At 38.9% G+C, this 26,695-nt stretch overlaps 1 long non-coding RNA gene across 1 annotated transcript; it reads right to left on the reverse strand.

The window, feature by feature from the left end:
• Positions 1-595: 595 nt before the first annotated feature.
• On the reverse strand, positions 596-20,440 carry LOC129051047 (uncharacterized). Its single transcript, XR_008515008.1, has 3 exons — positions 20,363-20,440; positions 14,481-14,657; positions 596-4,083 (listed from the first exon to the last, which is right to left on the reverse strand). It is a non-coding gene; the product is annotated as an uncharacterized LOC129051047 (long non-coding RNA).
• Between the last annotated feature and the right edge of the window lie 6,255 nt (positions 20,441-26,695).

A 26,695-nucleotide genomic window follows, 5' to 3' on the forward strand; every position in this document is an offset into this window, starting at 1 on the left:
CTCCCTGACTTGCTGGGTTTGTGGATTTCCCTGGTCCTGGTCATTACCTCTTTCCTCCTGCCCAGCATGTGCTCACACCAGCCCCTCTGCCTCACAGACCTTCCCACAGGCCCTTTTCCTTACATTTTTTTAGAGAAGGTAAGCTGAGAGGGACTTCTAATATGTCAATCGATGTTAATAAAACACAAGTCAAAGACAAGTGCAAACATGCTTTCAACAAACATTAGTGAGGAAAGAAGACCCAAATTATTTTTCTTTTTATAAGTTATTTTATTTTTGAGATGGAATCTCGCTCTGTAACCCAAGCTGGAGTGCAGTGGCATGATCTCCACTCACCAGAAGCTCCTCCTCCTGGGTTCACGCCATTCTCCTGCCTCAGACTCCTGAGTAGCTGGGACTACAGGCACCTGCAACCATGCCTGGCTTATTTTTTGTATTATAGTAGAGATGGGGTTTCACCATGTTAGCCAGGATGGTCTTGATCTCCTGACCTCGTGATATGCCCGCCTCAGCCTCCCAAAGTGCTGGGATTACAGGTTGAGCCACTGAGCCTGGCCCTGTTTGTTCTTTTACATTAACTTTACAATGTATTTGTCATGTTTTAAAAATAAATTTAATTGGAATTTTATTGAAATTGTATGAGACATGATTTAGTCCAAGATGAACACACAACATTATTATTACTGTTTCCATCCAGCTGTGGCATATTTCTTTGTTTTCTCTAGTTGTCTTTTATATCGTTCAATAAAATTTGTGGCTCTGGTACATTTCATAATAATCATACATTATATTTCATTATTTCTAATTATTATAATGGATTGCATGTACATTTACTATGTACCACATATTATGCAATATATTCATTATCTCAATTCATAAAACAATCATGCAATTTAGTTGGTGTTATTAGTAGATTATTACCATTGTACAAGTAAAGAAAATAAAGACAAAAGAAAAAAGAAAAGAGACTCAGCAAAATCAAACCAATAAAGACTTAATTAGAATTGTTGGGCATAAAATAAAAATTTAATACAACTCAATGAAAGCAAAAAAACATTTTAAAAAATGACCAGGCAGATTTTCCAGAAGGAGCCAAACAGAAATTCCAGAAATAAAAACATAATTGTTGAAATTGAAGACAGATTTGACAGCAGATTACATATAATTGAAAAGGAAAATGTAAACTGGAAGATAGGCTGAAGAAATTGCTCAGAATGAAGCCCAAAGAAGTAAAAAATAAGAAAGAAACAAGAGACATGGAAGACAAGAGTGATAAGATATTACAACTAACAGGATTTCATAAGTAGAACAATAAACTGTTAGAAAGGTTTTGTAAAAAAGATAACGGCTTGGAATTTTCCCAAAGTGAGGAAAAACTCCACCCTTCATATTCAGGAAGGTCAAGTTGGACAGATTTAAAAGGAAAAAAAAAACACCTAAATGTATCATCATAAAAGTAATGGAACCCTGAAGCAAAGAATATATTGAAAACAACCAGAGAGAAAATTCACATTATCCATGAAAGAATATGGATTTAAACCAAGAGCTAATGTCTTAAAAATGGAAGCAAGAAGACAATGTACTAAGAAAAAATAATCACATACGAAATTAATATATCTTTTAATAAACAGGCTAAATATAAGACAATATTTAAGTCATAAAAACCAAACAAATACTGAATTTGCTAACTAAGAGACCTTCACTAAAGGAAATTCTAAGAGATGTTTTTCAGTAGAAGGGTGTTCCCCTAGATGGAAGACTTGAGTTGCGAGAAGAAATGGTGAGTACGTAAGAAGACAAATATGTGAGTAAATATAAATGAACAATGACTATACAACATGTAGTTTCCAGTGGAGTAAGAATAAGATGAGAAGCAAAACTATAAAACTTCTAAAGATAATATAGTAAAACTACTTTAATAGCCCCAGTGGGTTTTCATATAAAACCTAAACAAATTCTGTTCACCAAAAAAACACTATCAGGATCAAAGACCCAAATATAAGGGGTAAAACTATAAAATTTGTAGAAGAAAACATAGTTATAAATCTGTGACCGTGAATTAGGCAGTGGGTCTTAGATACAACACCAAATGCAAGAGTGACAAAAGGAAAAAACAAACTGGACTTTGACAAAATTCAAAACTTTTGAACTTCAAAGGATACTATCAGGAAAGTGAAAAGAACCCACAGAATGAGAGAAAATATCCTTTAAGTCATACATCTGATGAGGAACTAATGTCCAGAATATATAAAGAATTCTTAGAATAACAAAAAGACAACCCAATTAAATGAGCAAACAATCTAAATGAACATTTCTCTAAAAAGATATACAAATGGCCAATCAGCACATGAAAAGATGCTCAACATCATTAGTCATTAAGGGTATGCAAATGAAAACTGCAACTAGATACCACTTCACATCAACAAAGATAGCTATTTTTTTTTAAAAAAGGAAAATAACAGATGTTGGCAAGGAGGTAGGAAAAAATGGAACCTCCATACACTGCTGGTAAGAATATAAAATGGTACAGAGACTTTGGAAAACAGATTTGAAGTTTTTCAAAAATTTAAACATAGATTTACCATATGCCCACTCCTAGATATATAAAGAAAATTGTAAAAATACGTCCACACAAAAACGAGTACATGAATCTCATCACAGTACATTATTAATCATAGTCAAAAAATGAACACAACTCAAATATCCATCAACTAATGAATGGATAAACAAAACATAGTATACTCATGCAACGGGATTCAGGCATATAAAGTAATGAAGTGCTGAGACAAGACACAACATGGATGAATCAGGACAACATGCTAAATAAATGAAGCCAAACACAAAAGGTCACATGTGATTCTGTTTTTTCTGATATTTGGCATATGCTAGTCCATAGAAACAGAGAATAGACTAGTGGTTGCCAGGGGCTGGGGAAAGGGAAATGGGGAGTAACTGCTAGTAAGTATGGAGTTTCTTTCTGAAATGATAAAAATGTTCTAGACTTAGAGAGTGGTGATAGCTGTACAACTTTATGAATACATTAAAAGCACTTATAGTGCCTATAGTCCCAGCTACTCAGGAGGCTGTTGCAGGAGAATCGCTTGAACCTGGGAGGCAGAGGTTGCAGTGAGCCAAGATCGCACCACTGCACTCCAGCCTGGGTGACAGAGTGAGACTCCAAATCTGGAAAAAAAAAGATGCACTTAGTGTACACTTAAGAGTGGATACTGGGCTAAACGTGAAGTTACAGGCCACAAACTAGGCAAATCTTCTATACACATATCTGACAAGGGACTTCAGGGAATCCTAAAAATTTCAATGACAAAATAGGAGACTATAGACAAGACGTGAACAATGCACATAAGGAACCCAAATAACCCATAAACAAATGAAAATAAGCTCAGCCTCCTTCCAAACCACAGAAGACTATTTCATATCCAACTGAATAAATGATATCAAGTAAAGGCAAGAATGTGCACAAACCAGTAACCACATAAGCTGCTAGCGGGAATGTAAAATGGTGTTACTTTTTAGCAAATTTGGTATCATCTATTAAATAGTTCACTGTGCATAATCTTGGGCCAAGCACTGCCATTCCTGGGCACATGCCCTATAAAATCTCTACATGTGAACCAAAAACCAGCACCACTGTATGGAATAGAAAACAAAAATCAAAAATAGAATGGACAAACAAATTTCTCTCTCTACAATCATATAATCAGACAGTGCAGCAAGGAAAATGAATGAATGTAAGAAAACCATAGTAGCAAAAAACAGCAAGTCAGAATATATAAGGCATGATTCCTTTTATGTAAAGTTTCAAAATATGGAAAACTCAAAAATATCTTCTGTAGGGAGAAAAACATACATTCTTAGAATATATTAAGCAAAGACATTTACTTGTTTCTTTTTCAGTTTAAGGATCTTCTGTTCTACTTTTGCAATTTCTCGATCTACACGATCCGTATTCTGTATTAACTCTTCCTTTGAAAGTTTTGAAGGTGAAGCATTTTGATCATCTCCACATGGTTGCCCCGAAATTGGAGAGGATGGAGCTTCATGTTTGCCACCAAATGCTGGATCCTTTAGAGAATAAAACCAAGAAAAACAATTTATTTCTCACTAATAGAGTCCAGATTGCCTTAAATGAAAAAGTTAGTTTTAAACCACAGCAGAGCCATGTGTACTATGTCTAATGTTTAGTAGTAACTTTGATATTTACATGTATGCAAATTCTCACCTCACTTTTATAGTTTAGATATAACATGTACTATTGTGAAAAGCCTAAAAGCTATACAAAGTCAGGTGAGTTAGTGTTGATCAGCCTCTAGTGTAACAATACTGAAATTATAGAGAATGTATAGGTAAATAATGCAATCATGACAAAGGAAGATATCAACTTCTCAGCCATTTCCTTGCAATGGCTCTTCAAATGGTCTGAACAACTGGCTGGGAAATAGTATTATTCCAGCTAAAACCTGTGTGTCCACCCAACTTAACAACTATAACATGGCCAAGTGTTCCTATCAAAAGTTTTCAGGCTTTCCAAACCAAAACTGAGGTACAAAAGTCAGAGAAGTGACCTAGGAACTTCAGCTGCTACTATCTCTGGGCCTACTTTCATAAAGCCCACACTACAGCATACGTAACATTTCCTTAGCCAAAAACATCCTATTGCGCCTCCAAATCAGCAGAGCTGTAGCAGAATGAAAGCCCCTTCGCCCAAAATCCACTACCCTCCAACACACATCCACACACACCCTATTAATTTCCAGTCTGCTGTAAAGATATAAGCAATATTATAAAACAGATAAATTTTATTGGGCTAATTTTACTTAGACTGTGAGAAACCTACAATGAGGGTAGTTCACAGGATTACAGAATCCTAAAATGTATTAAATAATGATTAAGGAACTGTGAAAATTCAATAGTTCTGAGCCAAGAATGCATACAGGAGATAACAGGACAGTTGCTTCAAAACACCTTAGTACAGATATTTCAGCTAATATACATTGATGAAAAGCCTCATATTCTGTAATAGTATGCACTGAATCTAAGAGGCCTTCTGTGAAAATAAGATTATGGCTATACCCTAAAACCTGTACAATTCTGTAAGGAAAGCACCAATAAAAGCAATAACAATTCTAATAGACTTAATAGAGTTAAAGCTCCTGTATCCTTTGCATCTGGCATACAGTCAATCTTTGGCAGCTTTAAGCCCTACAGTTTATGATTCCTCTCTTAAGATGTAAATCCTTGAGGTCATTGGCTTCCAAAATAAACCAGTATGTTTCATCTAAATAAAATATCAGTGGCCGGGCATGGTGGCTCATGCCTGTAATCCCAGCACTTAGGGATGCCAAGGCGGGCAGATCACAAGGTCAGGAGTTCGAGACCAGCCTGACCAACATGGTGAAACCCCATCTCTACTAAAAAATACAAAAATTAGCTGGGTGTGGTGGCGGGCACCTGTAGTCCCAGCTACTCGAGAGGCTGAGGCAGGAGAATGGCTTGAACCCAGGAGGGAGAGGTTGCAGTGAGCTGAGATTGCACTACTGCACTCCAGCATGGGTGATAGAGCGAGACTCTGTCTCAAAAAAAAGAAATAAAACCTCAGATTCAGCATACAACCATCTTTATCAACCTCTTTTTATCCCCCTCCCTCCTTTACCAACGTTAAAAACATACAAGAAAATTTGTCTTCACATTGTCTTTTCAATGCTCGAATCTTCACTAACACTGTGAAAAGCACAACAGTTCTTAAATTCATTAAACCGGTTACTACTTGCAGTAAATGAAAACTAAATGCAGAATGCTGAAATATTTTTAAGTCTTCGTGTGTTGTGAAGCCTTTTTCTTTCATTATCAGACAGCGTACTCCTGAGAACTTAGAAATGTTAATGCATAAAGAAAGATCTTTGGTGAACCACCAGGGCTTTCATGATACATGAATATCATTCTCCCACTATATGCATATGAGTAAATTTGTGTTACAGAATCATATATAATAGCAAAAGAGATTACATTTTGATTCAGCAGACTTCAAAAGTGCTCCTCAGGTGATTCTGATGCATGTCCAAACAATTAATATTACAAATAAATATTTTCCACTGACTTCCTTTCTAAATATTAAATATTTAATAAGAAATCAAATCCTCAAGTGCCTACTTATATAACAGGAATAGGGTGGTGGATCAAAACAGACAAGTTATCTGCCTTAATGAAGTTTACAATCTTGGGTTGAAACAGCCAGATACCAATCCTGAAGAAAAAATTAGATTCTTACCTCATATCTTACATAAAAAAAAAAGCCAAGTAATAGCAAACATTTATAAGAGGCTTATTAGCAAATCAAAAAAAACTTCAAGTTAAAAAAAAAAAAAGATTCACATTATCTTGGGTTCAGGAAGACCAAAAGCAAAAGATATAAAAGACATTAGTTTTCAAAAAAGAGAGATTGATGGACAAAATAAAAACCAGTCTTCTGCTGGGCACGATGGCTCACACCTGTAATCGCAGCTTTTTGGGAGGCCGGGGCAGGCAGATCACGTGAGGTGAGGAGTTCGAGACCAGCCTGGCCAACATGGTAAAACCCCATCTCTACTAAAAATACAAAAATCAGCTAGGTGTGGTGGTGCGAGCCTGTAATCCCAGCTACTTGGGAGGCTGAGGTTGCGGTGAGCAGAGATGGCACCACTGCACTCCAACCTGGGTGACAGAGGAAGACACCGTCTCAAAAAAAAAAAAAAAAAAAAAAACACACATGCAAAAACACAATCTTCTGCTTATCAAAACAGTAATAACAAATTAAAAAGGCAAATGATTAAATAGGGAAACCATTTGCAAAACATGCACTCTAACAACTCAATATAAAATAAACCAACAAAAAAATGGGCAACATATATGAAAAAACAATTTACAAAACAGGAAAAATAACCAATAAACAAATAAAAAATGTTAAATTTTACTAACAAATAATAACTTAAAAACAATCATTCATCAAATTAACAATCTTTTTGTAAAACAATAAACGTGGTGTCAGCAAGGATACAGAAGGAGTGGGTACCTTTATTTATTTTTATTTTTATTTTTTATTTTTTGAGATGAATCTCACTCTTGTCCCCCAGGCTGAAGTGCAATGGTGCAATCTCAGCTCACTGCAACCTCCGCCTCTCAGGTTCAAGTGATTCTCTTGCCTCAGCCTCCTGAGTAGCTGGGATTACAGGCGCCTGCCACAAGGCCCAGCTATTTTTGTATTTTTAGTAGAGACGGAGTTACACCATGTTGGCCAGGCTGGTCTCGAACTCCTGACCTCTGGTGATCTGCCTGCCTCAGCTTCCCAAAGTGCTAGGATTACAGGCATGAACCACTGCGCCCGGTCAAGAAGTGGGTACCTTTATACACTGTTGTCAGGAGTTAAGAATTGGCCCTACTCTTTTGCAGGACAATCTGGAAATACCCACTGAACCTTAAAAATCAACCTGGTCTGTAATTAATTATACTAAAAGAAGTCTACCTTAAGGAAATAAGTAAGAATGCATACAAAAAAAAAAAAACAACCTAAATAATGTATGGGCCAGCTGTAGTGGCTCACACCTATAACCCCAGCACTTTGGGAGGCCAAGGTGGGCAGATCACCTGAGGTCAGGAGTTCGAGACCAGCCTGGCCAACATGGTGAAACCTCATCTCCACTAAAAATACAAAAATTAGCTGAACTTGGTGGCAGGCACCTGTAGTCCCAGGTACTCAGGAGCCTGAGGCAGGGAATCACTGGGAGGTATAGGTTGCAGTGAGCCAAGATCGTGCCACTGCACTCCAGCCTGGGCAACAAAGTGAGACTCCGTCTCAAGAAAAAAAAAAAAATGCATATCACAACACCGTACTTCTGAACAAACAGGTAACTTAAATGTACGACGTTTGATTAAGGAAATAACTTTATTTAATCAGTGAACTTTATTTATTCATATGTGGAATACTAAGTAGCCACTAACAATACAGTTGTAAACTTATTGGCACAAAAAGAAGCTAACCACGTATTTAAGCAAAAGTACAGTTAAACAGAATATACAAAGTGAGCACATTAAAATATTCATACAGGCTGACTCTGGACACACTGCCTATGGGTTAGCCCTGTTCCACAAGGAGCAGCAGCAAAAAAAAAAAAAAAACAAAAACAAAAAAAAAAAACCATAAAATAAAATAAAATTAAATTAAAATTAAAATTATACACACACAATTAGGGAAGAATCAACATGAAAATTTTAATAAATTTTAAGTGGTAAAACTGCAGGTAATTTTTTCTTTGAAGCTTATTTAATTCTTCTGTAAATGATATACCTAGGGCTTAACATTTAAAAAAAATCTAAGAAATGTTAGTTCTTTTTAAATCCTTACTTCTGGAGGTGGGCAGTTGGGAGAGAATGGGGAGAGGGAGACGGAAAGAGAAGTATTCGTTAGCAGTAGTAGTCATGGTTTACACTTTAGAGGAAAAAAGCAGGACTAGAGTCAGGGGTCCTGGGTTAATTTCAACTCAGGAGGTACTACCTAGGTCACTTAATTTTTCTGAACATCCAGTTTCTCAACTATAACATGGAAATGGGTCACACTACAACACAACATGTCTCATTTTAATGAAACAGTTTTTAAGACACTTTTCTGCTAAAAAATGAAATTCAATAAATTACATTTGTGGTAATGTATTCAGCCATGGAAGATGACCTTTATTCACTATATTTTTAAATTTCTTTTTTTAATGCAGCAGAACATTTCTTATAAACCCCACAGACTACTGTATGATAAAGATGTTTCACATGATAAGGTGGGTCACAAAACACCTAGAAGCTTAGCTAATTTCTAGCTTACGGCAAAGAATTTTCCCCATCCAATTTACTCTTTTGAAAAATTTCAAATTCACTTAAAAGTTGAAGGAACAGTATAATGGACACTCATTTATCCTTTATCTAGATTCACCAGGAGTTAACATTTTAACATATTTGCTTTCTGTGTGTGTCTGGGTATGTGTATAAAACTTCATTTCGGCTGAACTATTTGAAAATAAATTGTAGATACATTTATTATCTTTTAAATTACTCTTCATTGCATGAGAACTCAAAGAAAATGTGTGGGTACTTATTTACCTGACATCAGGGAAGAAAGGGCAATTAGGCATAAAGTTTAATAAACATTATAGAAAAAAGATTTGATGGCAGTAAAAACATCTTAAACTTCAGTATGCTTTAAAAAAAAGAAAAATTGAAACAAAAAGACACTGGGAAAAATATTAGAATATGTTAGGCAGGCAGATCACTTGAGGCCAGGAGTTCGAGACCAGCCTGGCCAACATAGCGAAAACTTGTCCCTAATAAAAATACAAAAAATTAGCTGGGGCCGGGCACAGTGGCTCATGCCTGTAATCCCAGCACTTTGGGAGGCTGAGGCAGATGGATCACCTGAGGTCAGGAGTTTGAGACCAGCCTGAACAACGTGGTGAAACCCCGTCTCTACTAAAAAATACACATTTAGCCAGGCATGGTGGTGCATGCCTGTAATCGCAGCTACTTGGGAGGCTGAGGCAGGAGAATCACTTGAACCTGGAAGGAGGAGGTTGTGGTGAGCCAAGATCGCATCATTGCCCTCCAGCCTGGGCAACAAGTGTGAAACTCTGTCTCAAAAAAAAAAAAAAAAATTAGCTGGGCATGGTAGTGTGTGCCTGCAGCCCCAGCTACTCAGGGGACTGAGGCAGGAGAATTGCTTGAACTCGGGAAGTGGAGGTTGCAGTAGGCCGAGATCATACCACTGCTCTTCAGCCTGAATGGTAGAGCAATAATGCCTCAAAAAAAACAAGTAGCCACAGGGGGGAAAATGTGTTTTATATATTAATGAACAAAAATTAAGAATGACCACAGGTTTCTGGTCAGAAACCATACAAGCCAGAATACAATGATATGACATCTCTTAAAATACTGAAACTGTCAACTTAGAATTCTATATCTAGTGAAAATAATCTTCAGAAATAAAAACTTTTTCAGGCAAATAAAAGCTGAGAGAATTAATTGCCAAAAAACCTAAACTGAGAGAAGTGAAGTGCTTCAGGCAAAAACACAGTAATATCAGAAGAAAACTTGAATATACAAAAAGAATGAAGGATGTCAGAAATGATATATACACAGGCAATTAGAGTAGGAAAAAAACAATAAAGAGTAGAAATCAGTGAAATAGAAAAATAGTGAAAATGATTGAAACCAAAGCTAGTTCTTCAAAAATCTATTAAACTGATAAACCTCTAGGTGGACTGATTAAAAAATAATTAAAACAAACATTATCAACATGAGGAACAACATCGCAACATATCTCAAAGGCACTGAAATGATGAGAAAATGAGACAAATTATGTCAATAAATCTGATATCTTAAACAACAAAATATACCCAAACTGACTCAAGAAAAAATTGAGTATCTGAATTATAACTATTAAAGAAATTGAGTTCATATTTAAATTCTTCCCACAAAAAAATTTCTGGGCCCAACAGTTTCACTGATAAATTCTATCAAATATCTAAGGATGAAAAAGTATCAATCCCGGCCACACATGGTGGGCTCACACCTGAAATCCCAGCACTTTGGGAGGCTGAGGCGGGTAGATCACCTAAGGTCAGGAGTTCGAGACCAGCCTGGCCAACCTGGCGAAACCCTACTAAAACTACAAAAAATTAGCCAAGCATGGTGGCGGACGCTTGTAATCCCAGCTACTTGGGAGGCTGAAGCAGGAGAATTGCTTGAACCAGGAAGAGGAGGTTGCAGCGACCCGAGATCAGGCAATTGCCCACTCTAAACTGGGTGACAGAGTGAGACTCAAAGAAAGAAAGAGAGAAAGAGACAAAGAAAGGAAGGAAGAAAAAGAAAAGAAAGAAAGAAGAAAGAGAAAGAAAGAAAGAAAGAAGGAAAGAGAGAGAGAGAGAGAAAGAATGAAAAGAAAGAGAAAAGGCCAGGCACAGTGGCTCATGCCTATAATCCCAACATTTTGTGAGGCTGAGGCGGGCGGATCACTTGAGTTCAGAAGTTCGAGACCAGCCTGGCCAACATGGTGAAACCTCATCTCTACTGAAAATACAAAAATTAGCCAGGTGTGGTGGCACATACCTGTAATCCCAACTACTCAGGAGGCTGAGGCAGTAGATTCACTTGAACCCGGGAGATGGAGGTTGCAGTAAGCTGAGATCGTACCACTGCACGCCAGCCTGGGTGACAGAGCAAGACTCCATCTCAAAGAAAAGTACCAATCCTACACAAACCCCTTAAGAAAACACAGGAGTAAAGACCACTCTCCAAGCTAATATCATTCTTAATGCAGAAAGACTGAAACTCAATGCTTACCACACCACATATAAAATTTTAATTCAAAATAGGTAATTTACCTAAATGAAAGACCTATAATTATAAAACTTAGAGAAGAAAACATAAGTGAAAGTTGGTCGGGCTCAATGGCTCACACCTGTAATCCCAGCACTTTGGGAGGCTGAGGCGCGTGGATCAGGAGGTCAGGAGATTGAGACCATCCTGGCTAACAGGGTGAAACCTCATCTTTACTAAAGACACACAAAAAAAATTAGCTGGGCGTGGTGGCGGGCGCCTGTAGTCCCAGCTACTCGGGAGGCTGAGGCAGGAGGATGGTGTGAACCCGGGAGGTGGAGATTGCAGTGAGCCGAGATTGCACCACTACACTCCAGCCTGGGCGACAGAGTAAGATTTCGTCTCAAAAAAACAAAAACAAAAACAAAACAAAACAAAACAAAACAAAAATAGAAAAAAAGAAAACATAAGTGAAAATCTTAATGACCTTGAATTTGGCAAAAACATCTTAGGTTTGACACAAAAAGCACATAAAATGAACAATAAAAATAATACATCAGGGCTGGGTGCAGTGGCTCACACCTGTAATCCCAGCACTTTGGAAGGCCGAGGAGGGCAGATCAGCTGAGGTCAGGAGTTCAAGACCAGCCTGGCCAACATGGTGAAACTCCATCTTTACTAAAAATACAAAAATTAACTGGGCGTGGTGGCACATGCCTGTAATTCCAGCTACTCAGGAGGCTGAGGCAGGAGAATTGCTTGAACCCGGGAGACAGAGGTTGCAGTGAGCTGAGATGGCACCATAGCACTCCAGCCCGGGCAACAGAGTAAGACTCTGTCTCAAAAAAAAAGTACATCGGACTTGATACAAATAAAAAATATACGCTCTCCAAAGGATACTGTTAAGAAAATGAGGCAATACTTATTTTAATAATCTAGATACAACAAATATATAGATATATGTTTTCTAAGTAATTTTACCTATAATAATCAAAAACTGGTCCTAGACTCGATGGTCCAGTTTTTGATTATTATAGGTAAAATTACTTAGAAAACATATATCTATATATTTGTTGTATCTAGATAATTAAAAGAAGTATTGCCTCATTTTCTTAACAGTATCCTTTGGAGAGCCATAAAAACTGATGAGTTCATGTCCTTTGTAGGGACATGGATGAAATTGGAAATCATCATTCTCAGTAAACTATCACAAGGACAAAAAACCAAACACCGCATATTCTCACTCATAAGTGGGAACTGAACAATGAGAACACATGGACACAGGAAGGGGAACATCACTGTTGTGGGGTGGGGGGAGGGGGGAGGGATAGCATTAGGAGATATACCTAATGCTAAATGACGTGTTAATGGGTGCAGCACACCAGCATGGCACATGTATACATATGTAACTAACCTGCACATTGTGCACATGTACCCTAAAACTTAAAGTATAATAATAATAAAATAAAATAAAAATCAAAAACTGGAATAGGTGACTGGGTAAACAAATTGTGGTATCCCCATACTCAACAATAAAAAGGAATGAACTGAGACATGCCAGACATGGATAGATCACAGAAGTACTATGGGAAGCAAAAGAGGTCATAGACAAAAGAGTTCCCATGAAGCTCAGAACATATACAATGTTTTATGATAGAGAGCAGATCAGTGGTTTCCTAGGAGCTGAGGTTAGTAGGAAGTGGGGGAGGAGGACTGACACGGGTGGGTGACAAGGAGGATGGGGTGCCAAGGAACGTGCTGGAGTGTTAGAAATGTCATTCATCTTCATTTTGGTGATGGTTCTATGAGTTTATGAATTTGTCAAAATTTGTTACAATGTACACATATAATAAGTGCATTCTAATATAGATATATGTGTATATATATAAACTCAACTGCAAAGTTAATTTTGTTTTTTTTTTAAGACGGTGTTTCACTCTTGTTGCCCAGGCTGGAGTGCACCGGCACGATTTTGGCTCACTGCAACCTCTGCCTCCCGGGTCAAGTGATTCTCCAGCCTCAGCCTCCCAAGTAGCTGGGATTACAGGTGCCTGCCACGATGCCTGGCTAATTTTTTCATATTTTTAGTAGAGATGGGCTTTCACCATGTTGGCCAGGCTGGTCTCAAACTCCTGACCTCAAGTGATCCACCCCCCTCAGCCTCCCAAAGTGCTGGGATTACAGGCGTGAGCCACTGCGCCCGGCCTGATTTTATGAAAAAACCAGCAGCAACAATAATCCGGAAAATTGGTAATCAGATGAATAACACTGGGGTAGGGGGACGACACAAGCAAAATTCAACCCCCAATCATGACAGAAATTCTGAAACTAGGAACAGAAAGCAACCTCTTCAACCAAAAAAGGCATCAACAAAAACGTGCAACTAACATTACACGTAATGGTGAAAGACTAAATGCCTCCCTACACAGGAACAACGTGGGAATGTCCATTCTAACTCTGCAGTCATGACTGCACTTCACAGGAGTCCTCAGGAGGACCCCGTAGTACATTTTCATGACAAATCTGCTTTCTCAGTCTCTGAGATGACCGTTTTATCCCATCCTTTCCTATTTTTCTTTAAACCTCTTACACCCATATCCTTGGTCTACTCTGAAATGATTATTTCACTTCATACTTTATTTTTCACAAGGTAAATCAATCTCTTACAAACTCTTCCTATGATAAAGTCTTCCTTCCTGTCTACCATCCCTTCCTTGCTACCTACTATACACATCTTCCTACCATCAGTCTCTCAAGAAGACAGGGGTCTTTATCCTGGCCATCTCTCAAGACATGCCAAGTTATCTGGCCAGCTTAAAACTCAACCACAACTTGGGAGTATAAATATAGGTCTTACCCTAGAAATTCTAGAGAATTGATAAGTTTTCTATTTATCATCAACTCCTGTCATCCAAAGCAAAGACAAGTTCAACTCTTCAAATCGGCATAAAGCCACAGTAAGAAGACAGAGATAATTAATTCCCAACTTTTGGTTCCTCGTCTTTGTAAATAGCTCTTGCCACTTAAAAAAAAAGATAAATGTGGTGGTTTCTACCAACATGTGTATTAAATAGGAAACGTTAAGAAAAGCACAAAAAACATGTGCACTTTGCATAGTATTTGTTCCTTACCTGCTGGTGGTGGGTGCTGGGAAACGTATACTTTACAGAGTGAGGAGGATAACGACTTTGTTCTGTGCTGAATGCTCCTTGGTTGGGAGGATAACCTGAACTTGACATTATCAGTAAAGAAGTCCTCACCAGACTGTGAGATCAACGCCAGTAACAATCATGTTTCTAGGAAACCATCTAAACAGGATGGGAAAAAAATAGAATTAATAAGAACTAAAACACCAAGTGTACTTCTAATAAATTATAACTATAACTACATAAATAAAACCACAATTACCAGTAAAAGCTTCCTCTCAAGTATTTACTTAATAAAAGTTACCGAAGTTTGAAAACATTAATGCATCATTTCTTTTTATATTTAAAATAGGTTATGTGAAAAATAATATAATTAGCTATATAAAGTAAAAACAGTATATAAAAACAGCATAATACCTGGCACATAGTAACTGCTCAGTAAATACCTTTCTATAAATGTCTGAGGAACATAAAGACAAAAATACGTGGTTTTAAATTTGGGAGTTGATAAGTCAATTGTGAAAGTAATTCAAGAGTAGTTTTAAGGTAAGCATTTGTGCAGAGGAAGTATTGTCTTTATTAAGAAATTCTGAAGCAAGGATGATAAAATACTAAGTTTTGTAATCACAGATGGTAGGTAGATGGACATTTGTTATGTTATGCTTTGCATGCGTCTATGGAACTGAAATAGCAAATAAAAAGAAGGCCAGGAGCGGTGACTCCTCCTGTAATCCCAGCACTCTGGGAGGCTGAGGTGGGCGGATCACTTGAGGTCAGGAGTTCGAGATCAGCCTGGCCAACATGGTGAAACTTCTTTTCTACTAAAAATACAAAAATTAGCCAGGCATGGTGACATGCGCCTGTAATCCCAGCTACTTGGGAGGCTGAGGCAGGAGAATCGCTTGAGCCTGGGAGGTGGAGGTTGCAGTGAGCTGAGATCATGCCATTGCACACCAGCCGGGGCAACAGAGTGAGACTCCATCTCAGAAAAAAAAAAAAAAAGAAAGAAAGAAAAACAAAGCCATCTTCATTATAAAGTATATTCCTACTTGTCCACAATTCTAGACTAATTTGATTTGTCTGTCTTTTTTTGTGCCAATGCCACACTTTTCAAATTACTCTAGTATTACGAGGTTTCATATCCAGCAAGGCAAGTTTCACCTCACTGTGCTTTGTTGTTGCTGCTACTTTCACCACCTTCCCAGCTATTCTAGCACATTTCCTCTTACACACAAGGATCAGAGTCAGCTTGTCACGTCCCAGAGAAATTCTGGATGAGAACACATAAATACTGAATTCACAGACTGACTAATGGGAGAACAGGTACCCTTATACTCCTGAGTATTCCCATCCTAAAACATGATTATCTATGTTTATGTTTCAGGATAACACAAATATTTATGTTATACATAATTAATATGGGAGTATTTTACATACATATGGTAGAGAATATTACATATGTATGAAAGTGTGCCATAATATATAATTTCTATCTTAATTATATCTAAAACTCCCATGACAAATATTTTATATACACACATACACATGTGCATGTGTGTACATACACTCTTACTTTAAGACTGGAGTTCTATTATTACCTAATTGGGTGGTTTTAAAAAAATAGAATTTAAATATAAGATGAAAATTTTATAATTGTATACATAAAAATATAACAGATATAATTTTATATATATAAAATCTCCACCCATTTAATACTTGATTAGTAAAGTTTTAATTTTGTTTCCATCATTTCAAGGTATTTGGGAAGAGGGCAAATTCAAAAAATAATTCAGTATGACAAATTGATCCATTTCTCAGTTTTTATCAATATATTCTTTATCCAGTTAGGTTTAGAAAATAAAATTTTCCAGGGAATTGTCGTTCAATCTCACTTTAAAACAAAACTTATAGGCTGGCCACAGCGGCTCACACCTGTAATCCCAGCACTTTGGGAAGTCAAGATCGGAGGAACTCCTAAGGCCAGGTGTTCAAGACTAGTCTGGGCAATGAAGCCAGACCTATCTCTACAAGAAAATTAAAATAATAATAATAATAATTAGTTAGGCGGCCATGTGTGGTGGCTCACACCTGTAATCCCAGCACTTTGGGAGGCTGAGGCAGGCGGATCACAAGGTCAGGAGATCGAGACCATCCTGGCTAACACAGAGAAACCCCGTCTCTATTAAAAATACAAAAAAGTAGCTGGGCGTGGTGGTGGGTGCCTGTGGTCCCAGCTACTCGGGAGACTGAGGCAGGAGAATGGCATGAACCTGGGAGATGGAGCTTGCAGTGAGCCGAGATTGGGCCACTGCACTCCAGCTTGGGCGACAGAGCAAGACTCTGTCTCAAAAAAAAAAAAAAAAAAAAAAACTGAAAAAATAATTAGGCATGGCGGTACACACCCATGGTCCCAGCTACCTGGGAGGCTGAGGCAGGAGGATCACTTGAGCCCAGGAGGTCAAGACTGCAGTGAGCTGTGATTGTGCCACTGCACTCCAGCCTGGGTGATATAATGAAATTCTGACTCAAAAAATAAAAGAAAAAACGTATAGAAAGAACTTTAAGGGCAGGCGTGGTGGCTCACACACTTTAGGAGGCCAATGTGGGCAGATCATGAGGTCAGGAGTTCAAGGCCAGCCTGGCCAACATGGCGAAACCCAGTCTCTACTAAAGATACAAAAAATTAGCCAGGCATGGTGGCACACGCCTGTAAACCAAGCTACTTGGGAGGCTGAGGCAGGAGAATCACTTGAAGCTGGGAGGCGGAGGGTGCAGTGAGCTGAGATGGTGCCACTGTACTCCAGCCTGTGTGAAGGGTCCAGACTCCATTTCAAAAAAAAAAAAAGAAAGAACTTTAAAAATTGCATGTGGTACCATGTGATATATAAATATTTTAAGTAAATATATCATCCTTTCTCGTGATGTCACGTTTCCTGCTGTTGTGAAAGCTGACCAGGAGAAGAGTCAGAAGACTGACCAGCTGTCCCTCAGTCTGTTTTCTCCCTGCTCCCTTCCAAGGCCCGAGGCATGGAGATCAGCAAATCTTAAGGATTGGAAGGTTGAGATTACCCAACACTGATTTGACAGGTGAGAAATGTGAAGAGCAGAGAAAGTCAATAATTCCTCCAATATCACAAAATTGTCTGTGGCAAAATGGGAAAAACTAATGTTTTCTGCAATGCTTTGCGGCTTTCTCAGCAAGTAGTGAACTAGGAGGAGCTGAGATGTTCCGTGAGACCACACATTAAAAGCACCTGAGGAGCTTCCTCCTCATCTATACACCTGCAACTGCTCCAGGTGGAAGGGGAAAAGCCAACATGTGGCATTGTGGGGAGGGTTGATCTTTTCGGAAATAAACATTATATGCTGGACTTAAGAGTTTTTAAAAGTACCACAGAATACAAAGTGAAAAATCTCCTCGCCCTTCTCCTCCAGCTGCTACCCAGTTACCCTCCCAGAAGGCAACCAAAGTTACTAGTTTCTAGAGTGTCCTTTAGAAATATCCTACACATACATACACTCACACTTTTTCCCCTATGTAAATGGTGGAATACTAGAAACACACTGTTCTGTATCTTGCTTTTATTACTTAATACATCTTGGTTGGCCTGGTGCGGTGGCTCACGCCTGCAATCCCAGCACTTTGGGAGGCTGAGGTGGGTGGATCACGAGGTCAGGAGATAAAGATCATCCTGGCTAACACGGTGAAACCCCGTCTCTACCAAAAATACAAAAGAGTTAGCCGGGCATGGTGGCCGGAGCCTGTAGTCCCAGCTACTCAGGAGGCTGAGGTGGGGAGAATGGCGTGAACCCAGGAGGCAGAGCTTGCAGTGAGCTGAGATCACATCACCAACCTCCAGCCTGGGTGAAAGAGTGAGACTCCATCCCCCCAAAAAATAATAATACATCTTGGCAATTATTCTCATGCATCTACAGTTCTTTCTATTGCTAAAGAGTATTTCACTATATGGGCCAGGCGCAGTGGCTCACGCCTGTAATCCCAGCATTTTGGGAGGCTGAGGCGCGTGGATCACCTGAGGTCAAGAGTTCAAGACCAGCCTAGCCTGACCAACATGCTGAAACCCCATCTCTACTGAAAATACAAAAATTAGCCAGGCATGGTGGCACATGCCTGTAATCCCAGCTACTCGAGAGGCTGAGGAAGGAGAATCGCTTGAACCCAGGAGGCAGAGGTTGCGGTGAGCTGAGATCATGCCATTGCACTCCAGCCTGGGCAACAAGAATGAAACTCTGTCCAAAAACAAATGAGTATTTCACTATATGAATGTTCATGCATTTTGTAAAAGTTTTCCAACTAATTCTGATCTGCTGTCCTAAAACATGCTTTAAGTGATCTATCTCTGCACTCTCCTCTCAACCCAGACATCCCAAATAAATAAAGCTATAAATGGAATGCAGAGGCAAAAAAAAAAGATTTTAACCCAGAGTCATCCCATTTTTTTCTAACAGTGGCCTAAATGATTAGAAACCCATGAGGTACAATTTTTTAATGCACATTGTTTAACTTTCAGCTATGGTGAGTCCTGAGTTCAACAATTACACTCAATGTCACTCAAAGTCAAAAGTTAAGTGACTTCTCCATTTTTTCCCTCATCTCAGTAATCCTTCCTGTTGTCCTAGTTTTGTGGTATGACTTTAATGAAGTTTAACTTTATTATCTCAAAAAAACCCCAAAAAAGTCAGTTTTGTTTAAAAGTACTATTCACCCAATACAGAAGGGAAAAAAAAAAACACTAGCAAAATCAGGAAATTAGCCCCTACTGGCATACAAATCGACAGGTCAAAGCAAGCCCTTCCTGTCCTCACATGAACTGCAGCCTGGAGACCACTACAACCTCCTTCCTCAAAACTTATCCACGAGCTACACGGCAACAGTGCTCAGATCTTGTTTTTTAACCAGAATGTTTTCCTCAAAATTCTTAAATGAAAGCTAAGTGTACAAAAGGTACAATGGAGAAACATTCTCATCTAGCGAGAATGGGAGAGCTAGGATTCATCTTTTCAGTCTCCCCCTGCCCTTCCCCATCCCTCCCTCCACCCTTCACTCCAGTCCTGGCTCACTAAGATACCTGGGCAGAATACTTTACATTTGAAACCCACCGAAATGAAAGAATCTAAAGTTCAGACTGAAGGGGAAGGGAGCACCTTAAGTGGCAGTATCAAATTATAATTTCAGTTCTTAGCACCAAAACTCATTAACTCAGGGTAGTTACATGGTTGACTCATGAACTAAAAAAATTCTATGAATTGTTTAAGAAATCTGATCAAGATTTTATAAGCAACTTCCTCATCTCTTAAATATCAACATATAATGTTTTAGGATGAGAATAATATAGTAATAATTGTATGTCACTGTCATAAAAGACAATAGCACTTCTAACTGAATTAAACAGATAAACCCAGAACTAGCCTCTTATATATTGCAAACAGGTAACAAAATATTGCAAAATGAAATTGATCTATTTAAGTTCCTTTTTAAATCTTCTCATATTAAATAAACAAACACATATTTACTCAACAGGAAAATCTTGCAACAACAAAATTTCAAATACTATCCTGCCAAAAAACAAGCAATTTTTCCTCTCAGCAGGAACTCCCGGCTTTTGGCCCACAACCTTTGCATAATCAAAGTGTGTTATGCCAAGGTGTTCAAGGTGGCCTAAGCTACCTTGGAAAAAAAGCTAAAAATGGCCAGGACAGTGGCTCACACCTGTTATCCCAGCACTTTGGGAGGCCAAGGCCAGCGAATCACAAGGTCAGGAAATCAAGACCATCCTGGCCAACATGGTGAAACACCACCTCTACTAAAATACAAAAAAAAATTAGCCGGACGTGGTGGCACACACCAGTAGTCCCATCTACTCAGGAGGCTGAGGCAGGGGAATCACTTGAATCTGGGAAGCAGAGGTTGTAGTGAGCTGGCATCATGCCACTGCACTCCAGCTTGACAACAGAGCGAGACTCCATCTCAAAAAAAAAAAAAAAAAGCTAAAAATATATTTCACTGTGGCAGGACTGCAGCTGCCACTTCGGATGAGCAAGAATGAATCCACCAAGCATCACAATAGAGGTGAAGCCTACATTTCACTAAAGCAGAAAAAGCATCCCACAAAATATGCAATTTTTAACTGATAAAATAATAAAACCTCCTGATACAAAAGTATGGGATAGGGGAATGCCTCTATGACATTCAAATGCTAAAATATTAGTTATTAAACTGAAGCAAATTAGGTCACACCAGTTCCCACAAAGCTGTCCAGCTCTAGACCAATTCTAAAAGTATGTTAGGCAAGACAAGGCTAAGAAGGACCACCACCCTGGGCATCCCAACACCTAAAATCCTCCAACCTGGGGATAATTTAAAGAAAGCTGACCTCCTAAACTTATTACAGAGTCCAGCATCCAGGAGAGGAAAGACTAGAAATTATCTAAGTGAATTCTGTAATTTATACAAGACCAGAGTGGTGCTGTACTGGAATAAATTTTCTCCTGTAAAATAAACTAAAGCATTCTTCCTTTTGGGGGGAAAAAAAAGCTACTGCTTCTCAGCCTTTTGGTTAAGATCTAATCTGGGGGAGTGCCATTGACAAGGTATTTTATTTGCAGCCTCTTTTGACATCATGATATCTTACTTAAAGACAGAGAAACAAATGGAAGCTAAAGAAAATGCTTTTTAGTTAACCTATCCTACCTCTTATGAAGTATGACATTGAAAGAAAAATTTTAATAAGGATATAATTATTTGATAAATCTATGGGTACACATATTCAATAAGTAATTCTGGCCAGGCACAGTGGCTTATGCCTGTAATCCCAGCAGTTTGAGAGACCGAGGCAAGTGGATCACTAGAAGCCAGGAGTTTGAGACCAGCCTGGTGAAAAAGGCGAAACCCCATCTACAGTAAAAACACAAAAACTAACCGGGCGTGGTGGCACATGTCTGTAATCCCAGCTACTCACGAGGCTGAGCATGAGAATCAGTTGAACTCAGGAGGTAGAGGTTGCAGTGAGACAAGATCGTGCCACTGCACTCCAGCCTGAGCAACAGAACAAGACTCTGTCTCAAAAAAATAATAAAAAATACGTAATTCTTAAATGAAAGAAAGATGATGTTACTTTACCTCTACGTAAAGTGCTGTCCCAAGACAGCAGTACAATGTAACAATATCCAACTGAGAACTCTGTGGTATGTCGGCACTACATTGAACTAATTCTCTGAACTGAACAACACTCACTCACTCAACTTCTAAGAACAAATATATTTCAAAACCAGCCAAGCGCAGTGGCTCACATCTCTAATCCCAGCACTCTGGGAAGCAGAAGAAGGTGGATCACTTGAGGTCAGGAGTTCAAGACCAGTCTGGACAACCTGTTGAAACCTTGTCTCTACTAAAAATACAAAAAATATGGCTGGGCATGGTGGCTCACATCTGTCATCCCAGCACTTTGGGAGGCTGAGGCGGGAGGATCACGAGGTCAAGAGTTCAAGACCAGCCTGACCAACAAGTAAAACCCCATCTCTACTAAAAATATAAAAATTAGCTGGGCATAGTGGCATGTGCCTCTAATCCCAGCTACTTGGGAGGCTGGGGCAGGAGATTCGCTTGGACCCGGGAGGCAGATGTTGCAGTGAGCAGAGATTGCACCACTGCATTCCAGCCTGGGCGACAGGGTGAGACTCCATCTCAAAAAAAAAAAAAATACAAATAATTAGCCAGGCATTGTGGTGCACACCTGTAATCCCAGCTACTCAGGAAGCTGAGGCGTGAGAATCACTTGAACCTGGGAGGCAGAGACTGCGGTGAGCCGAAATCACACCCCTGCACAGGCTGGATGACAGAGCAAGACTTCATCTCAAAACAAACAAACAAACAAACAAAAAAAGAACAAATATATTTCACAAGCAAAATGGATGACTACATGCCAATTCCCTCCTTGATTAACACAAAAGAACAACAAAGAAATTGAGATAAGAAAAATTTTAATGTAGATATTTGGCCTGAATTAATAGATATAACAATATCTAAGTGGATATTACTAAAAGAGTTACCATTTATTGAGCTCTAGATATATACTAGGCAGTGTGCTAAGACTTGGTGTGTTCATGAGCTCACCTAAAACTCTGGCTCCGCTATTAGCTCTAAGGCTGTAGGGAAGCTACATAACTTCCTCAAGCTATGTTTTTCTAACTCAAAGACACATACCTTAAAGATCATCTGCTGCTGCCTCCCCTTTGACCCACTAACAGAGACTACAGGTATTTAAGCAATATAAAACAAGGGTTATTAACAGACTTTGTTTTTTGCTGCATCCCCCTCAGCAACCCTGAGCTCCATAAATCTTAAAGTCAAATGCTCTTAGCCTACTTTATTTTGGTACACACCTTAGAAACAAACAGAACTATCAAACACCTGTAAGGCAAAGATCAGCTCTGTTCTGCTCTACACAGCTTCTGCAGCAGCTAGCAGTACTTAGCTCTCAGTAGCACCCACTCCAACAGCAAGTTGTTTAGCTGTTCCTTACACACACACACACATATGCACACACACAGACTCTGAAGCTTCCCAGGCCTCTCCATCTAACTACCACCATCCTTACCTCTTGCTGCAAAAACTCCTAACTGGGCTTCCCACTTCAATACTTTCTCAACTCAAAAAGCCAAGTGTTCTTTTTAAACCTTAAATCAGAACACATCACTCTCCTGCTTCAGATTCCCCAAGGATTTCCTACGCACTGCAAATAAAGTCTAAACTACTTATGATGACCCAAGGCCCTACTTGATTTGGACTGCTTACTTTCCAGATTGCTCACTAGGCCCCAGCAACATAAGTTTCCTTTCAGTTTCTTCAGGAGCCCTTCTCTGCCAGGTCCTTCCTAGCTGGACCTTCGTCCTTCTTTACTCTCTGTTCCTGGCTCATTCAGGTGGCTAGCTCCTCCTCAAACTTAAGGTCTCAGTTCAAATGTCATCTCAGAAGAGTCTTTCCAACCACCCTACATATAAGGTAAGCTCCCACTAGTTACTCTCAATCCCATCACCCTTTTGGTTCCTTTATAGGTTTATCATAATCTGAAATGGATTATGTACTTCATTTTATTTGAGTATATTCTGTCTTCTCTCACTAGAATAAAAACTACCTGTTTAATTCTCTATTATATTTGTTGAATAAAATAAACAAACTCCCATTCATGGGTCTGATGTTTTTTAAAATAAATAAACAAGAAATATACAAGACTTATTTGTACAGGACTTATTTGAAGCAAAGTTTGAAAATCTACTGAGAGACATAAAAATCTATTAGAACACAGGACGGAAAGTACATGAAGATGTCAATTTCCCCAAACTTCACCTACAATTTCAGTACTCCCAATCAATATTCAGTATTCAATAAAAATCTCTATGATTTCCTTTTGAATATCACAGAATGATTCTAAAGTTCATCTAGAAGAACACATAGACCAGAATTGTCAAAGTCTGAAAAAAAAAGAGTATTGAACAGGTAACTAACCCCATCTGTATTAAAATTATAAAATGATAGTAATTTAAAGTGTATGGTAATACACAAGAGACCAAAATAACAAGACCAATCAGAAATAGTCCCAAACACATATAGTAAATGACAAAAGCTACAATCCTAATAGTGGGGCAAAAACCAGATTATTCACTAAATGGTGCTGACACAACTAGCTAGTTGGGGTAGAATTCACACACAATTTTATCCCCCAAAATATGTCTCACTTCTTATACCAGAAATAAATGCCAGATGGATCAAAGAATTAGAAGTTTGAAAAAGAGAAGGAAAAGGAAAAAAAGAAACCATTGAAGTATTAAATACAATCTGGGGACTTCTTTGTTTTAAAAATACAAAAAGGCATGCAGTTAAAAAAGTCTTCCTCTCACTCATTCTTCTTACTATGACAACCAATGTTTCCAAGTAACATATATCCTGTGATATACAAGCAAAAATATATACATTGTTTTTCATCTTTAAAGCAAAGACACATAGAGGCATATAATGTTCCTCATTTTGTTTTTCTAGTTTTGTAGATAGGTGAATATTTTACATTTCGGAGCAAGGAAAGTCTTAAGTAGAGCACAAAATACAAAGTTCACATAAATAAATTAATAAGAGTCACAGCTAACATTTATTATTTACTTACTTTGTGCCAGCCACTATGCCTAATGCTATTTAAATTGTCTCCATTGTACAAATAAGGAAATTAAGGTGTACAGAGGTTAAATAATGTGCCCAAGGTCCCGCAGCAGCACGTTGCTGTGTTTGGATTTATCTGACTACATAACATTACAAAAGAATAGTTAGGGCGATATGTGCACATGTACGAAAAAAAGTGAATAAGGTCAGGCGCATTGGCTCATGCCTGTAATCCCAACACTTTGGGAGGCCCAGGTGGGTGGATCACCTGAAGTCGGGAGTTTCAGACCAGCCTGACCAACATGGAGAAACCCCATGTCTAGTAAAAATACAAAATTAGCCAGGCATAGTGGTGCAGGCCTGTAACCCCAGCTACTCAGAAGGCTGAGGCAGGAGAATCCCTTGAACCCAGGAGGCGGAGTTTGAGGTGAGCTGAAATCACGCCATTGCACTCCAGCCCGGGCAACAAGAGCAAAACTCTGTCTCAAAAAAAAAAAAAAAAAGAAAAGAAAAGAAAAAGAAAGAAATAAAAAAGTGAATATGTAGAGAACTTTCAAGCTGTTAAAAACCAGTAACCCCATCAGAAAATAAACAAAGAACAAAAGTAGGCAATTTATAAAAGACATATGGCCAGGCGCAGTGACCCACACCTGCAATCCTAGCACTTCGGGAGGCTGAGGTGGGTGGATCACCTCAGGTCAGGAGTACAAGACCAGCCTGACTAACATGGTGAAATCCCGTCTCTACCAAATACGTAAATTAGCTGGGCATGGTGGCAGATGCCTGTAATCCCAGCTACTTGGGAGGCTGAGGCAGGAGAATCACATGAACATGGGAGGCGGAGGTTGCAGTGAGCCGAGATCGTGTCACTGCACTCCAGCCTGGGCAACAAGAGCAAGTCTCTGTCTAAAAAAAAAAAAAAAAAAAAAAAAGCCAGGTGCGGTGGCTCACGTCTGTAATCCCAGCACTTTGGCAGGCCAAGGCGGGTGGATCACCTGAGCTTGAGAGTTCGAGACCAGCCTGGCCAACATGGAGAAACCCCATCTCTACTAAAAATATAAAATTAGCCGGGAGTGGTGGTGCATGCCTATAATTCCAGCTACTAGGGAGGATGAGGCAGGAGAATTGCTTGAACCCAGGATGCAGAGGTTGCGGTGAGCTGAGATCAAGCCATTGCACTCTAGCCCGGGCAACAAGAGCAACACTCCATCTCAAAAAAAAAGAAAGAAAGAAATACAACTCTCTCCATATTAAAAAAGTTCAGCCTCAATAGTGATTGATAAAAGGCCAATCACAACCACATTTTTTTCAGTTCCTAAATTGTCAAAATGTTTTAAACTGTAATATCTAGTATTGGAGAGGGTATGGGGCATACCTGAATACTACTGGTAGCTTTACAAATTGGTACAACAACCTTTTGGAAGGAAAATGTATAAATATCTATCCAAATCTACATTATTCACATCTTTTGATTTCAGCAACTCCACTTCTAGGAATCTATCCTACAAAGCTGTTTGTACAAGTACACAAAATACATATACATATGTACATGTGCATAAATATTCATACACACACACACAATTGTTTACAGCTTTGTTTTTCTGGCAAAAAAAAAAAAAAAAAATCCAGTGACCATAAGTTGATTAAGCAAATTATGGTGTTTTCTTTCTTTTTGTTTGAAACAGAGTCTCACTCTGTCGCCCAGGCTGGAGTCCAGTGGCATGGCTCACAGCAACCTCCACCTCCCAGTTTCAAGTGATTCTCCTGCCTCAGCCTCCCGAGTAGCTGGGACTACAGGCATGTGCCACCATGTACAACTAGTTTTTTTTGTATTTTTTTTTATATTTTTAGTAGAGACCGGGTTTCACCATGTTGGCCAGTATGGTCTCGATCTCTTGACCTGTGATCCGCCTGCCTTGGCCTCCCAAAGTGCTGGGATTACAGGCATGAGCCACCGTGTCGGCCAATCTTCCCGTATTTCTAACTCTCAGTTTTTTCCTAGGATTGAAACTACTCCAAAATTTCCTGC

Source organism: Pongo abelii, chromosome 19 (assembly GCF_028885655.2).
Source record: "Pongo abelii isolate AG06213 chromosome 19, NHGRI_mPonAbe1-v2.0_pri, whole genome shotgun sequence".
NCBI lineage: Eukaryota > Metazoa > Chordata > Mammalia > Primates > Hominidae > Pongo > Pongo abelii.